The sequence below is a fragment of the Hesperophylax consimilis genome, chromosome 11, assembly GCF_061612785.1.
Source record: "Hesperophylax consimilis isolate HC1 chromosome 11, BYU_Hcon_1.0, whole genome shotgun sequence".
In the NCBI taxonomy this organism is placed as follows: domain Eukaryota; kingdom Metazoa; phylum Arthropoda; class Insecta; order Trichoptera; family Limnephilidae; genus Hesperophylax; species Hesperophylax consimilis.
Genome location: NC_142846.1, coordinates 86230 through 100831, shown reverse-complemented (window position 1 = coordinate 100831; position 14602 = coordinate 86230).

The window sequence follows — 14602 nt, the reverse complement described above, 5'->3', positions numbered from 1 at the left end:
TGCCTATTTAAATAAAATTAATATTTAAATTCACCTTTCATTTCTCAATAATTTTAAATGATTGCCAAGAAAACCCTTGAAGGGTGAAAGCCAGAAATAATGTAAAAAAAAAAAAAAAAGTTCGAACCCAAGTATGAAATGAGGGTCCAAAAAAATAATGATTTTTTAAATAATCAAACTTCATGGAGATTTTGTGACTGATTTCTATTTGGAGAATGATTCTTATCACTGTTACAAAATTTCAGCCCGTTTGTTCCTATAGAGCCTGAAAAAACTGCTTCCAAAGTTCGAACCCAAGTCTGAAATTAGCGTCCATAAAAATCATGATTTTTCTAAGAGTCAAACTGAATGGAGATTTTGTGATTGATTTCGATTTGTACCACTATTCTCACCAGCATTCCAATATTTCAGCCCAATTGGTACCATAGAGCCTGAGAAAACTGCTTCAAAAGATCGAACCCAAGTCTGAAATGAGCGTCAATAAAAATCATGATTTTTTTTAAAATCCAACTTTATCTAGATTTTGTGACTGATTTCGATTTGTATCACGATTCTTAACTTTTTTCCGAAATTTCAGCCAATTTTGTACCATAGAGCTTGAGAAAACTGCTTTTAAAGTTCAAACCTAAGTCTGAAATTAGCGTCCATAAAAATCATGATTTTTCTAAGAGTCAAACTTAATGGAGTTTTTGTGATTGATTTCGATTTGAACCACTATTCTCTTCAGCATTCAAATATTTAAGCCAACTTGGTACCATAGAGCCTGAGAAAAGTGCTTCAAAAGGTCGAACCCAAGTCTGAAATGAGCATTCAAAAAAATTATGATGTTTTTAAGAATCAAAATTTATGGAGATTTTGTGACTGAATTCGATTTGTACCACGATTCTTACCAAACATCCAATATTTCAGCCCATTTGGTAACATAGAGCCTGAGAAAACTGCTTCCACACTTCGAACCCAAGTCTGAAATAAGCGTCCAAAAAAATAATGATTTTTTTAAGAATCAAACTTAATGGAGATTTTGTGATTGATTTCAATTTGTACCACAATTCCAATATTTCAGCCCATTTGGTACCATAGAGCCTGAGAAAACTGCTTCAATAGTTCGAACCCAAGTCTGAAATGAGCGTCCAAAAAAATCATGATTTTTTTAAGAATCAAACTTTGTGGAGATTTTGTGACTGATTTCGATTTGGAGCATGATTCTTAACACTGAACCAAAACTTAAGACCGTATGTTCCCATGAGTCTGAAAAAACTGCTTCAAAAGTTCGAACCCAAGTCTGAAATGAGCGTCAATAAAAATCATGATTTTTTTTAAAATGCAACTTTATCTAGATTTTGTGACTGATTTCAATTTGGAGCATAATTCTTACCACTTTTCCAAAATTTCAGCCAATTTGGTAACATAGAGCCTGAGAAAACTGCTTCCAAAGTACGAGCCCGAGTCTGAAATAAGCGTCGATAAAAATCATGATTTTTTTTTTAAATACAATTTTTTGGAGATTTTGTGACTGAATTCGATTTCTTACACGATTATTACCACTATTCCAATATTTCAGCCAATTTGGTAACATAGAGCCTGAGAAAACTGCTTCCAAAGTTCGAACCCAAGTCTGAAATAAGAGTCCTTAAAAATCATGATTTTTCTAAATGTCAAACTTAATGGAGATTTTGTGATTGATTGCGATTTGTACCACTATTCTCACCAGCATTCCAATATTTCAGCCCAATTGGTACCATAGAGCCTGAGAAAACTGCTTCAATAGTTCGAACCCAAGTCCGAAATGAGCGTCCAAAAAAATCATGAAATTTCTAAGAGTCAAACTAAATGGAGATTTTGTGATTGATTTCGATTTGTACCACTATTCTCACCAGCATTCCAATATTTCAACCCAATTGGTACCATAGAGCCTGAGAAAACTTCTTCACAAGTTCGAACCCAAGTCTGAAATGAGGGTCCAAAAAAATAATGATTTTTTAAAGAATCAAACTTCATTGAGATTTTGTGACTGATTTCGATTGAGAGTATGATTTTTATCACTGTTACGAAATTTCAGCCCGTTTGTTCCTAAAGAGCCTGAAAAAACTGCATCCAAAGTTCGAACCCAAGTCTGAAATTAGCGTCCATAAAAATCATGATTTTTCTAAGAGTCAAACTGAATGGAGATTTTGTGATTGATTTCGATTTGTACCACTATTCTCACCAGCATCCCAATATTTCAACCCAATTGGTACCATAGAGCCTGAAAAAACTGCTTCCAAAGTTCGAACCCATGTCTGAAATAAGCGTTCATAAAAATCATGATTTTTTTTTTTAAATCCAACTTTTAACTTAATGGAGATTTTGTGACTGATTTCGATTTGGAGTATGATTCTTATCACTGTTACAAAATTACAGCCCGTTTGTTTCTATAGAGCCTGAAAAAACTGCTTCCAAAGTTCGAACCCAAGTCTGAAATTAGCGTCCATAAAAATCATGATTTTTCTAAGAGTCAAACTGAATGGAGATTTTGTGAATGATTTCGCTTGTACCACTATTCTCACCAGCATTCCAATATTTCAGCCCAATTGGTACCATAGAGCCTGAGAAAACTGCTTCAAAAGTTCGAACCCAAGTCTGAAATGAGGGTCCAAAAAAATAATGTTTTTTTAAACAATAATGATTTTGTGACTGAATTCGATTTGTACCACAATTCTTACCCCTTTTCCAAAATTTCAGCCAATTTGGCAAAATAGAGCCTGAGAAAACTGCTTCAAAAGTTCGAACCCAAGTCTGAAATGAGGGTCCAAAAAAATAATGATTTTTTAAAGAATCAAACTTAATGGAGATTTTGTGACTGATTTCGATTTAGAATATGATTCTTACCACTTTTCCAATATTTCAGCCCATTTGGTAACATAGAGCCTGAGAAAACTGCTTCCAAAGTTCAAACCTAAGTCTGAAATAAGCGTCCATAAAAATCATGATTTTTTTTTTAAAATCCAACTTTTTGGAGATTTTGTGACTGAATTCGATTTCTTACACGATTATTACCACTATTCCAAAATTTCAGCACATTTGGTACCATAGAGCCTGAAAAAACTGCTTCCAAAGTTCGAACCCAAGTCTGAAATGAGGGTCCAAAAAAATAATGATTTTTTTAAGAATCAAAATTTATGGAGATTTTGTGACTGAATTCGATTTGTACCATGATTCTTACAAAAAATCCAATATTTCAGCCCATTTGGTAACATAGAGCCTGAGAAAACTGCTTCCACAGTTCGAACCGAAGTCCGAAATAAGCGTCCATAAAAATCATGATTTTTCTAAAAGTCAAACTTAATGGAGATTTTGTGATTTATTTCGATTTGTACCACTATTCTCACCAGCATTCCAATATTTCAGCCCATTTGGTACCATAGAGCCTGAGAAAACTGCTTCAAAAGTTCGAACCCAAGTCTGAAATGAGGGTCCAAAAAAATAATGTTTTTTCTAAGAATCAAACTTTATGGAGATTTTGTGACTGATTTCGATTTGGAGTATGATTCTTATCACTGTTACGAAATTTCAGCCCGTTTGTTCCTATAGAGCCTGAAAAAACTGCTTCCAAAGTTCGAACCCAAGTCTGAAATAAGCGTCCATAAAAATCATGTTTTTTCTAAAAGTCAAACTTTATGGAGATTTTGTGATTGATTTCAATTTGTACCACCATTCTTACAACAATTCCAATATTTCAGCCTATTTGGTACCATAGAGCCTGAGAAAACTGCTTCAAAAGTTCGAACCCAAGTCTGAAATAAGCGTCCAAAAAAATAATTTTTTTTTAAGAATCAAACTTCATTGATATTTTGTGACTGATTTCGATTTGGAGCATAATTCTTACCACTTTTCCAACATTTCAGCCAATTTGGTAACATAGAGCCTGAGAAAACTGCTTCCAAAGTACGAACCCAAGTCTGAAATGAGCGTCTATAAAAATCATGATTTTTTTTTTTAAATCCAACTTTTTCAGATTTTGTGACTGAATTCAATTTCTTACACGATTATTACCACTATTCCAATATTTCAGCCCATTTGGTACCATAGAGCCTGAAAATACTGCTTTTAAAGTTCGAACCGAAGTCTGAAATAAGCGTTCATAAAAATTGATTTCGATTTCTTACACGATTATTACCACTATTCCAATATTTCAGCCCATTTGGTACCATAGAGCCTGAAAAAACTGCTTCCAAAGTTCGAACCCAAGTCTGAAATAAGCGTCCATAAAAATCATGATTTTTTTTTTAATACAACTTTTTGGAGATTTTGTGACTGAATTCGATTTCTTACACGATTATTACCACTTTTCCAATATTTCAGCCCATTTGGTACCATAGAGCCTGAAAAAACTGCTTCCAAAGTTCGAACTCAAGTCTGAAATAAGCGTCCATAAAAATCATGATTTTTTTTTAAATACAACTTTTTGGAGATTTTGTGACTGGATTCGATTTGTACCACGATTCTTACCACTTTTCCAAAATTTCAGCCAATTTGGTAACATAGAGCCTGAGAAAACTGCTTCCAAAGTTCGAACCCAAGTCTGAAATAAGCGTCCATAAAAATCATGAATTTTCTAAGAGTCAAACTAAATGGAGATTTTGCTATTGATTTCGATTTGTACTACTATTCTCACCAGCATTCCAATATTTCAACCCAATTGGTACCATAGAGCCTGAGAAAACTGCTTCACAAGTTCGAACCCGAATAACATTTGGCTGTCATCAGTTGTTTTGTTTTGCTCTATCTAAAATTAATTTTTTTCCATTTTATTTTGTTTTCTGGCCAAAAAAAGTGTAGTGTGTTGCGCCTTGAGGTTTCTTCTCCCTTTTGATCTTCCAGGAGTCACTTTTCTCTGCTGATTTCCAGATATTTATTAACTTTTTTACTTCTGTCATTTTTCATACTATTATTGTAGTTGTTTACTGTTGTGAATAATGGAGGAAGATTTCCCTCCTGGACCCCCTACAAAGCCCCCAGATCCCTCTCCGGACCCCCCAGACGGGGAAAATGTAGAAATTTCTGACAGTGATTCTGTCATTTTGACTTCTACCAAAAAAAGGAAATTTACTCCTTCTTCCCCAATAAAACTTGACTCGCCTTCGACTTCACAGTCCCCACCAGCACTTTCTCAACTTCCTCCAACAAACTTTTATTCTCTTCATTCCCGTGGCCCATTCATAGTATACGCCCAAAAAACTGAGCAAGGAAAAACCATCCACCCTCTTGAATTTGGCAAATTCCTATCAATTAGCAAGAATCTTTCAATCAAGCCTGGAGGTGTTAAAGCCGAGGGTCGCTTCCGAATCTCCGTCGAATTCCTCTCAGGGTCAGCTGCAAACAGTTTCATTAAAAATATCTTCATTTTATCTAATTCAAAGTTTAAGGCATATATCCCTACTTTCAATGTCACTCGCATGGGCCTGGTCAGAGGTATCTCGACCGATCTGTCAATCGAAGAAATTCTGTCTTCACTTTCAACCCCCCAACACATTGGCAATCCCATAAAAGCCAGGAGGCTAAATTACAAGGACTCCTCTGAGGGTATAATTTTCTGGAAGCCCTCCCAATCTGTCGTTATCACCTTTGAAGGTCAATCTCTTCCCTCCCATATATATTTATTCTTCAACTCATTACCAGTTGAAATGTATACTTATCTCACCACTCAGTGTTTCAATTGCTGCCGTTTTGGTCATACCAAAGCTGCATGCAGATCTCAACCCAGATGTTTTAAATGTAGAGAAAACCACGCAGCTGACCAATGTCCTTCTTCCTCCTCACCTAAATGTTTTAACTGCTCAGGCTCACATACAGCTATCAACACATCTTGCCCAGAACAATCTCGCCAAAAAAATATTAAAATTTCTATGGCCTCTCAGAACTTGTCTTTTCTGCAGGCTTCTAAACTATTCCCGCCTGTCAAAAAATAATTTTCTGAGGCTTTATCCAGCAACTCCTCATCCAACCCTCTTCCCTCCACTACAACAACTTCTTCTCGTTCAACTAAATTCACATACAAAAACGCTATCTCTAAACCGGCTCCTGGATACGATCAGCAACAACACAACTCACTGCTCTTAAATCCCAATGGTTCACCTCTTTCAAATGCCACAAATGGGTATGCAAATAATTATAATCCGGCCTCAATGAACTCTCTTAAACTTTCTGAAAAACTCTCCCAAGACAATTCTTCATTTATCCAAACTCTTATTATGCTTCTAATTGACCTTTTTTCTTCTCAAACTAATCTACCGTCCAACGCTGCTACTATTATTTCCACATTAAAATCATTTATTCAAAATGACTCTTCAGGATGTCAGAATACTTCAGTCCACTGAAGTATTCTGACATCAAGTCAATTCCAATAGCCGAAGTGCTATTTCTAACAAATCTGATCTCCTTAACCTATTGAATTCCAACATTATTTCTTTGGCTGCTATCTTGGAGACTTGGTTTACTCCATCCACCCACTTTAATGTGGGAGGGTATTCCTGTCTCCGCGACGACCGCCCGGAAGGTTCGGGCGGCGGTGCTGCCCTTTTTATTAAAAAATCCATATCATTTTCCCCAATAAATAATATCAAACCCCCCAATGCTGACTTCCAAATGGTTGCAGCTAAAATAAAGGACACATCCTTTATTTCAGTCTATCTTCCCCCAACAGCTCACTTCAATAAACAAACTTGGTTGCAAATTGTAAGTCAACTAAGCCCTCCTTTCTTTATATTAGGCGATTTTAATGCCCATTCCCCCGTCTGGGGTTCTGCTTTCTCCGACCGAGATGGTCGAAGTGTGATGGATTTCCTAGATCAATCCAACCTTTTCCTTTTGAATGACGGATCTCCTACTAGGATCTCACGCCCCAGCACAAACCCCAGTGCAGTGGATCTATCGATACGTTCTACTAGTTTGGCTTCTCTCTCCTCGTGGGTGGTGTCTCCCGACCCTTGCTCCAGTGATCATTTCCCGATCACCATTACTTATCAAACTTCTTTTCAATCAGACAAGTCTCATATTTCGACAAAAATTAAAACGAAACACACCAAATGGGATGAATTTAACTCTCATATGGACAAGTTCCTATTAAATTCACCCGCCACCGATATATTTTCCGTCAAAGATGATTATAATAACTTCAAATCAATGCTCATAACTGCAACAAATAAATCAAATCCTCCCCCTAAAACTAAATCTCTCAAAAAACTCACTCCAACTCCCTGGTGGGATGAGGAATGTTCCAAAGTAGTAAGAATTCGGAAAGCTAAATCTCTTTCCTATCGTTACAATATGACTATGGAGAACTATCTTATATAAAAAACGCTGAATCCAATGCCAAAAGGGTATTGAGGTCAAAAAAAAGATCCGGGTGGTACAACTTCTGCAGTTCAGTATCTCCAAACACCACAATTTCGGAAGTTTGGTCTATGATCCGAAGATTTAGATCTTCCTTCAGTTCACCATCTCCTCAAGCGTCTCATTCTAAATGGATCGATGAATTTTTGGACAAAATTGCCCCCCCTTCTGTACCTTACTTAGATGAAATAACGCCCATCTATAATACTCCTATGTCTAATCATTGGCTAGACTCTTCGTTCACCTTAATTGAGCTAAAAAATTGTTTATCAACAGTCAAGGACTCATCTCCAGGCAGAGATGGTATACCTTACAGCATAATCAAAAATAGTAATGATAATGTTCTAAACCACTTCTTAAGCATCTTAAATAAAATCTTCCAGACTGGTATAATGCCTGATGACTGGAGTTGTCAAATAATCATCCCTATTTTAAAAACAAACAAATCACCAAATTCTGGATCCAACTACAGGCCAATCGCTCTTTCATCCACCCTCAGTAAACTTTATGAAAAATTAATTAAAAACCGATTAGAATTTTTTGTCGAGAGTAAACAGCTTCTCTCTCCATCTCAATTTGGATTTAGGAAAAAAAAATCCACTCAAGATAACCTTGCCATCATCAGTACTGATATTAATTTATCAATTTCTAAACAGGAAGATTGTCTTGCCGTCTTTATAGATATAGAAGGCGCCTTTGACAATGTTTCCATCCCAATCTTGAAAAAAAAACTTATAGGCCTTGGCCTTCCCCCCATGTTTGTCCAATCTATTATTAATCTATTTCTAGATAGAAACATTTTCATTGAACTTCCAGATATTTTTCCTCAAAGTAGGTCTATTTGGAAGGGTTTACCACAAGGCGATGTATTGTCCCCCTTACTGTATAATATATACACATATGATATGCATGTCGCTATTCCCCCACGAGTAAAAGTTATTGAGTTCGCAGATGACATAGCTTTCTTCTTATCATCCAGAATCATCCCTCTCGCCGTCAAATATCTTAACGAAGCCATGAATGCCCTTTGCACATGGCTCACCTTAAATGGTCTTGAACTTTCAATCCAAAAGACTCAGTGTGTCACCTTCTCAAACCGCCATAAAAACCCCCCCGTTCAAATTTTATTTAAAAATTCTCCAATCCCCAACGCTTCTGAAGTAAAATTTTTGGGAGTAACATTTGATAGGAAACTTAAATGGTCTTCCCATATTAATAATTAAGTTACTAAATGCGAAAAAAATTCAAATATCATCAGATCATTATCTGGCGTTTGGTGGGGTGCTCACCCTACTTGCATTAAGTTGCTTTACAAAACACTTGTTCGAAGCCATCTTGACTATGCCTGCCCACGTTTTAGTACTGCCTCAAAAAATGTACTTGATAAATTAGACAAAATTCAATCTAAATCTTTGCGAATTATAACTGGAGCGATGCAATCGTCACCCATCAATTCCCTTCAAGTAGAATGTTCTGATCCTCCTTTTTATTTAAGGCGTCAACTATTTGCTGACAAATTTGTTCTTAAATGTTTAAATTCTAAATGTCATCAGGTTATCCCCAGCGTCTCGTTGTTCATTGACTCAACCCATTCATCTACAAACAGAGCTTCAATTCAACCTCTTCCTGACATCTGTAAAAATTTTAAGTCTCTCTCAGAGCTTCACATCATCCAAAATGATCAACTACCCTTATACAAATTAAAATATAGTCACGTCACCCTATCCCCAACAATAATAGAAGGGATCGGAATCCTTAAAAGTCATTCCAATCTCCCGGCCCGAACTGTCAATAATATGTTAAATGACATTATTTCATCTAAATGGCCCAACTTTTCTCTTTTATTTACTGATGGACCCAAATCTCCCGACTCTCCTAACTGTGGTATAGGTATTAACGTTTACCACAATAATTCTAATGACAGAATATTTCATTCAATTTCAAATCAATTTTCAATATTTTCAGCCGAGTGCATTGCTATAATAGAATCTCTCAAATATATAATCAAAAATAATTTTGAACATTCCCTCGTTCTCTCTGACTCTCTCAGTTCCCTCCAAAAACTTAAATCCAGTCCTCTTCTTCATCCTGATGATCACTTTGTATGCCTTATTCGAGAGATGAAAGCCTCCATTCAAAGCTATGGTAAAACTGTAACTCTGATTTGGATTCCTGAACATGTTGGTATCATGGGTAATGATATTGCGGATGCCTTGGCAAAACAAGGAGCGTCCAACCCTGTTGTTACCCTCGTAAACCACATTCCCCTATCTGACATTTTTTCCATCATCAAAGATAGATCCCGCAATGTTTGGTCGGAGTATTGGCACATTGCTAGTCAATCCAAGGGAGCCTGCTATGCCTCAATACAAAGGACTATTCCATCAAAACCGTGGTTTCAGCAATTCCCTCATTTTTCCAAAAAAGAAATTTCTTCACTCATTCGAATGAGGATCGGACATTGTTCCGTTCCTTCCCATCGTTTTAAAATTCACGTTGTTGACTCCCCAGATTGTACATTCTATGATCTAGAAGTAGGAACTTTAGATCACATATTTTTTGGTTGTCCCTCTCTAAACAAATATCCTCTATTCTATCAAGCCTTATCTAAAATTGCCTCCCCTCCATTCAACATCTCATCTCTTCTAAGTCTGAACTCGACTCCAATTTTCATTATAATTTTGAAATTTGCCTATTTAAATAAAATTAATATTTAAATTCACCTTTCATTTCTCAATAATTTTAAATGATTGCCAAGAAAACCCTTGAAGGGTGAAAGCCAGAAATAATGTAAAAAAAAAAAAAAAAGTTCGAACCCAAGTCTGAAATGAGGGTCCAAAAAAATAATGATTTTTTAAATAATCAAACTTCATGGAGATTTTGTGACTGATTTCTATTTGGAGAATGATTCTTATCACTGTTACAAAATTTCAGCCCGTTTGTTCCTATAGAGCCTGAAAAAACTGCTTCCAAAGTTCGAACCCAAGTCTGAAATTAGCGTCCATAAAAATCATGATTTTTCTAAGAGTCAAACTGAATGGAGATTTTGTGATTGATTTCGATTTGTACCACTATTCTCACCAGCATTCCAATATTTCAGCCCAATTGGTACCATAGAGCCTGAGAAAACTGCTTCAAAAGATCGAACCCAAGTCTGAAATGAGCGTCAATAAAAATCATGATTTTTTTTAAAATCCAACTTTATCTAGATTTTGTGACTGATTTCGATTTGTATCACGATTCTTAACTTTTTTCCGAAATTTCAGCCAATTTTGTACCATAGAGCTTGAGAAAACTGCTTTTAAAGTTCAAACCTAAGTCTGAAATTAGCGTCCATAAAAATCATGATTTTTCTAAGAGTCAAACTTAATGGAGTTTTTGTGATTGATTTCGATTTGAACCACTATTCTCTTCAGCATTCAAATATTTAAGCCAACTTGGTACCATAGAGCCTGAGAAAAGTGCTTCAAAAGGTCGAACCCAAGTCTGAAATGAGCATTCAAAAAAATTATGATGTTTTTAAGAATCAAAATTTATGGAGATTTTGTGACTGAATTCGATTTGTACCACGATTCTTACCAAACATCCAATATTTCAGCCCATTTGGTAACATAGAGCCTGAGAAAACTGCTTCCACACTTCGAACCCAAGTCTGAAATAAGCGTCCAAAAAAATAATGATTTTTTTAAGAATCAAACTTAATGGAGATTTTGTGATTGATTTCAATTTGTACCACAATTCCAATATTTCAGCCCATTTGGTACCATAGAGCCTGAGAAAACTGCTTCAATAGTTCGAACCCAAGTCTGAAATGAGCGTCCAAAAAAATCATGATTTTTTTAAGAATCAAACTTTGTGGAGATTTTGTGACTGATTTCGATTTGGAGCATGATTCTTAACACTGAACCAAAACTTAAGACCGTATGTTCCCATGAGTCTGAAAAAACTGCTTCAAAAGTTCGAACCCAAGTCTGAAATGAGCGTCAATAAAAATCATGATTTTTTTTAAAATGCAACTTTATCTAGATTTTGTGACTGATTTCAATTTGGAGCATAATTCTTACCACTTTTCCAAAATTTCAGCCAATTTGGTAACATAGAGCCTGAGAAAACTGCTTCCAAAGTACGAGCCCGAGTCTGAAATAAGCGTCGATAAAAATCATGATTTTTTTTTTTAAATACAATTTTTTGGAGATTTTGTGACTGAATTCGATTTCTTACACGATTATTACCACTATTCCAATATTTCAGCCAATTTGGTAACATAGAGCCTGAGAAAACTGCTTCCAAAGTTCGAACCCAAGTCTGAAATAAGAGTCCTTAAAAATCATGATTTTTCTAAATGTCAAACTTAATGGAGATTTTGTGATTGATTGCGATTTGTACCACTATTCTCAACAGCATTCCAATATTTCAGCCCAATTGGTACCATAGAGCCTGAGAAAACTGCTTCAATAGTTCGAACCCAAGTCCGAAATGAGCGTCCAAAAAAATCATGAAATTTCTAAGAGTCAAACTAAATGGAGATTTTGTGATTGATTTCGATTTGTACCACTATTCTCACCAGCATTCTAATATTTCAACCCAATTGGTACCATAGAGCCTGAGAAAACTTCTTCACAAGTTCGAACCCAAGTCTGAAATGAGGGTCCAAAAAAATAATGATTTTTTAAAGAATCAAACTTCATGGAGATTTTGTGACTGATTTCAATTTGGAGTATGATTCTTATCACTGTTACAAAATTTCGGCCCGTTTGTTCCTAAAGAGCCTGAAAAAACTGCATCCAAAGTTCGAACCCAAGTCTGAAATTAGCGTCCATAAAAATCATGATTTTTCTAAGAGTCAAAATGAATGGAGATTTGGTGATTGATTTCGATTTGTACCACTATTCTCACCAGCATTCCAATATTTCAACCCAATTGGTACCATAGAGCCTGAAAAACTGCTTCCAAAGTTCGAACCCAAGTCTGAAATAAGCGTCAATAAAAATCATGATTTTTTTAAAAATCCAACTTAATCTAGATTTTGTGACTGATTTCGATTTGGAGTGTGATTTTTACCACTTTTCCAAAATTTCAGCCCGTTTGGTACCATAGAGCCTTAAAATACTGTGGGATTGATTTCGATTTGTACCACTATTCTAACCAGCATTCCAATATTTCAGCCCATTTGGTACCATAGAGCCTCAGAAAACTGCTTCCAAAGTTCGAACCTAAATCTGAAATTAGCGTCCATAAAAATGATGATTTTTTTAAAAATCCAAATTAATCCTGCTTTTGTGACTGAATTCGATTTGTAACACGACTTTTACCATTTTTCCAAAATTTCAGCCAATTTGGTAACATAGAGCCTGAGAAAACTGCTTCCAAAGTACGAACCCAAGTCTGAAATAAGCGTCCATAAAAATCATGATTTTTTTTTTAAAATCCAACTTTTTGCAGATTTACTGACTGAATTCGATTTCTAACACGATTCTTACCACAAATCCAATATTTTAGCCCATTTGGAAACATAAAACCTGAAAAAACTGCTTCAAAAGTTCGAACCCAAGTCTGAAATAAGCGTCCATAAAAATCATGATTTTTTCTTTTAAATCCAACTTTTTGCAGATTTACTGACTGAATTCGATTTCTAACACGATTCTTACCACAAATCCAATATTTAAGCCCATTTGGTAACATAGAGCCTGAGAAAATTGCTTCAAAAGTTCGAACCCAAGTCTGAAATGAGGGCCAAAAAAAATAATGTTTTTTCTAAGAATGAAACTTAATGGAGATTTCGTGACTGATTTCGATTTGGAGTATGATTCTTATCACTGTTACAAAATTTCAGCCCGTTTATTCCTATAGAGCCTGAAAAAAGTGCTTCCAAAGTTCGAACCCAAGTCTGAAATAAGCGTTCATAAAAATCATTATTTTTTTAAAAATCCAACTTTATCTAGATTTTGTGACTGAATTCGATTTGTACCACGATTCTTACCACTTTTCCAAAATTTCAGCCAATTTGGTAACATAGAGCCTGAGAAAACTGCTTCCAAAGTTCGAACCCAAGTCTGAAATAAGCGTCCATAAAAATCATGAATTTTCTAAGAGTCAAACTTAATGGAAATTTTGTGAATGATTTCGATTTTTACCACTATTCTCACCAGCAGTCCAATATTTCAACCCAATCGGTACCATAGAGCCTGAGAAAACTGCTTCAAAAGTTCGAACCCAAGTCTGAAATGAGGGTCCAAAAAAATAATGATTTTTTTAAGAATCAAACTTCACGGAGATTTTGTGACTGATTTCGATTTGGAGTATGATTCTTATCACTGTTACAAAATTTCAGCCCGTTTGTTCCTATAGAGCCTGAAAAAACTGCTTCCAAAGTTCGAACACAAGTTTGAAATTAGCGTCCATAAAAATCATGATTTTTCTAAGAGTCAGACTTCATGGAGATTTCGTGATTGATTTCGTTTTGTACCACTATTCTCACCAGCATTCCAATATTTCAGCCCAATTGGTACCATAGAGCCTGAGGAAACTGCTTCCAAAGTTCGAACCCAAGTCTGAAATGAGGGTCCAAAAAAAGAATGATTTTTTTTAGAATAAAACTTTATGGAGATTTTGTGACTGATTTCGATTTGGAGTATGATTCTAACCACTTTTCCATAATTTCAGCCCATTTGGTAAGATAGAGCCTGAGAAAACTGCTTCCAAAGTTCGAACCCAAGTCTGAAAATATCGTCGATAAAAATCATGATTTTTTTTTAAATCCATCTTTATCTAGATTTTGTGACTGAATTCGATTTGTACCACGATTCTTACCAGTTTTCCAAAATTTCAGCCAATTTGGTAACATAGAGCCTAAGAAAACTGCTTCCAAAGTACGAACCCAAGTCTGAAATAAGCGTCCATAAAAATCATGATTTTTTTTTTTAAATCCCACTTTTTGGAGATTTTGTGACTGAATTCGATTTCTTACACGATTATTACCACTATTCCAATATTTCAGCCCAATTGGTACCATAGAGCCTGAGAAAATTGCTTCAAAAGTTCGAACCCAAGTCTGAAATGAGGGTCCAAAAAAATAATGTTTTTTCTAAGAATGAAACTTAATGGAGATTTTGTGACTGATTTCGATTTGGAGTATGATTCTTATCACTGTTACAAAATTTCAGCCCGTTTATTCCTATAGAGCCTGAAAAAACTGCTTCCAAAGTTCGAACCCAAGTCTGAAATAAGCGTC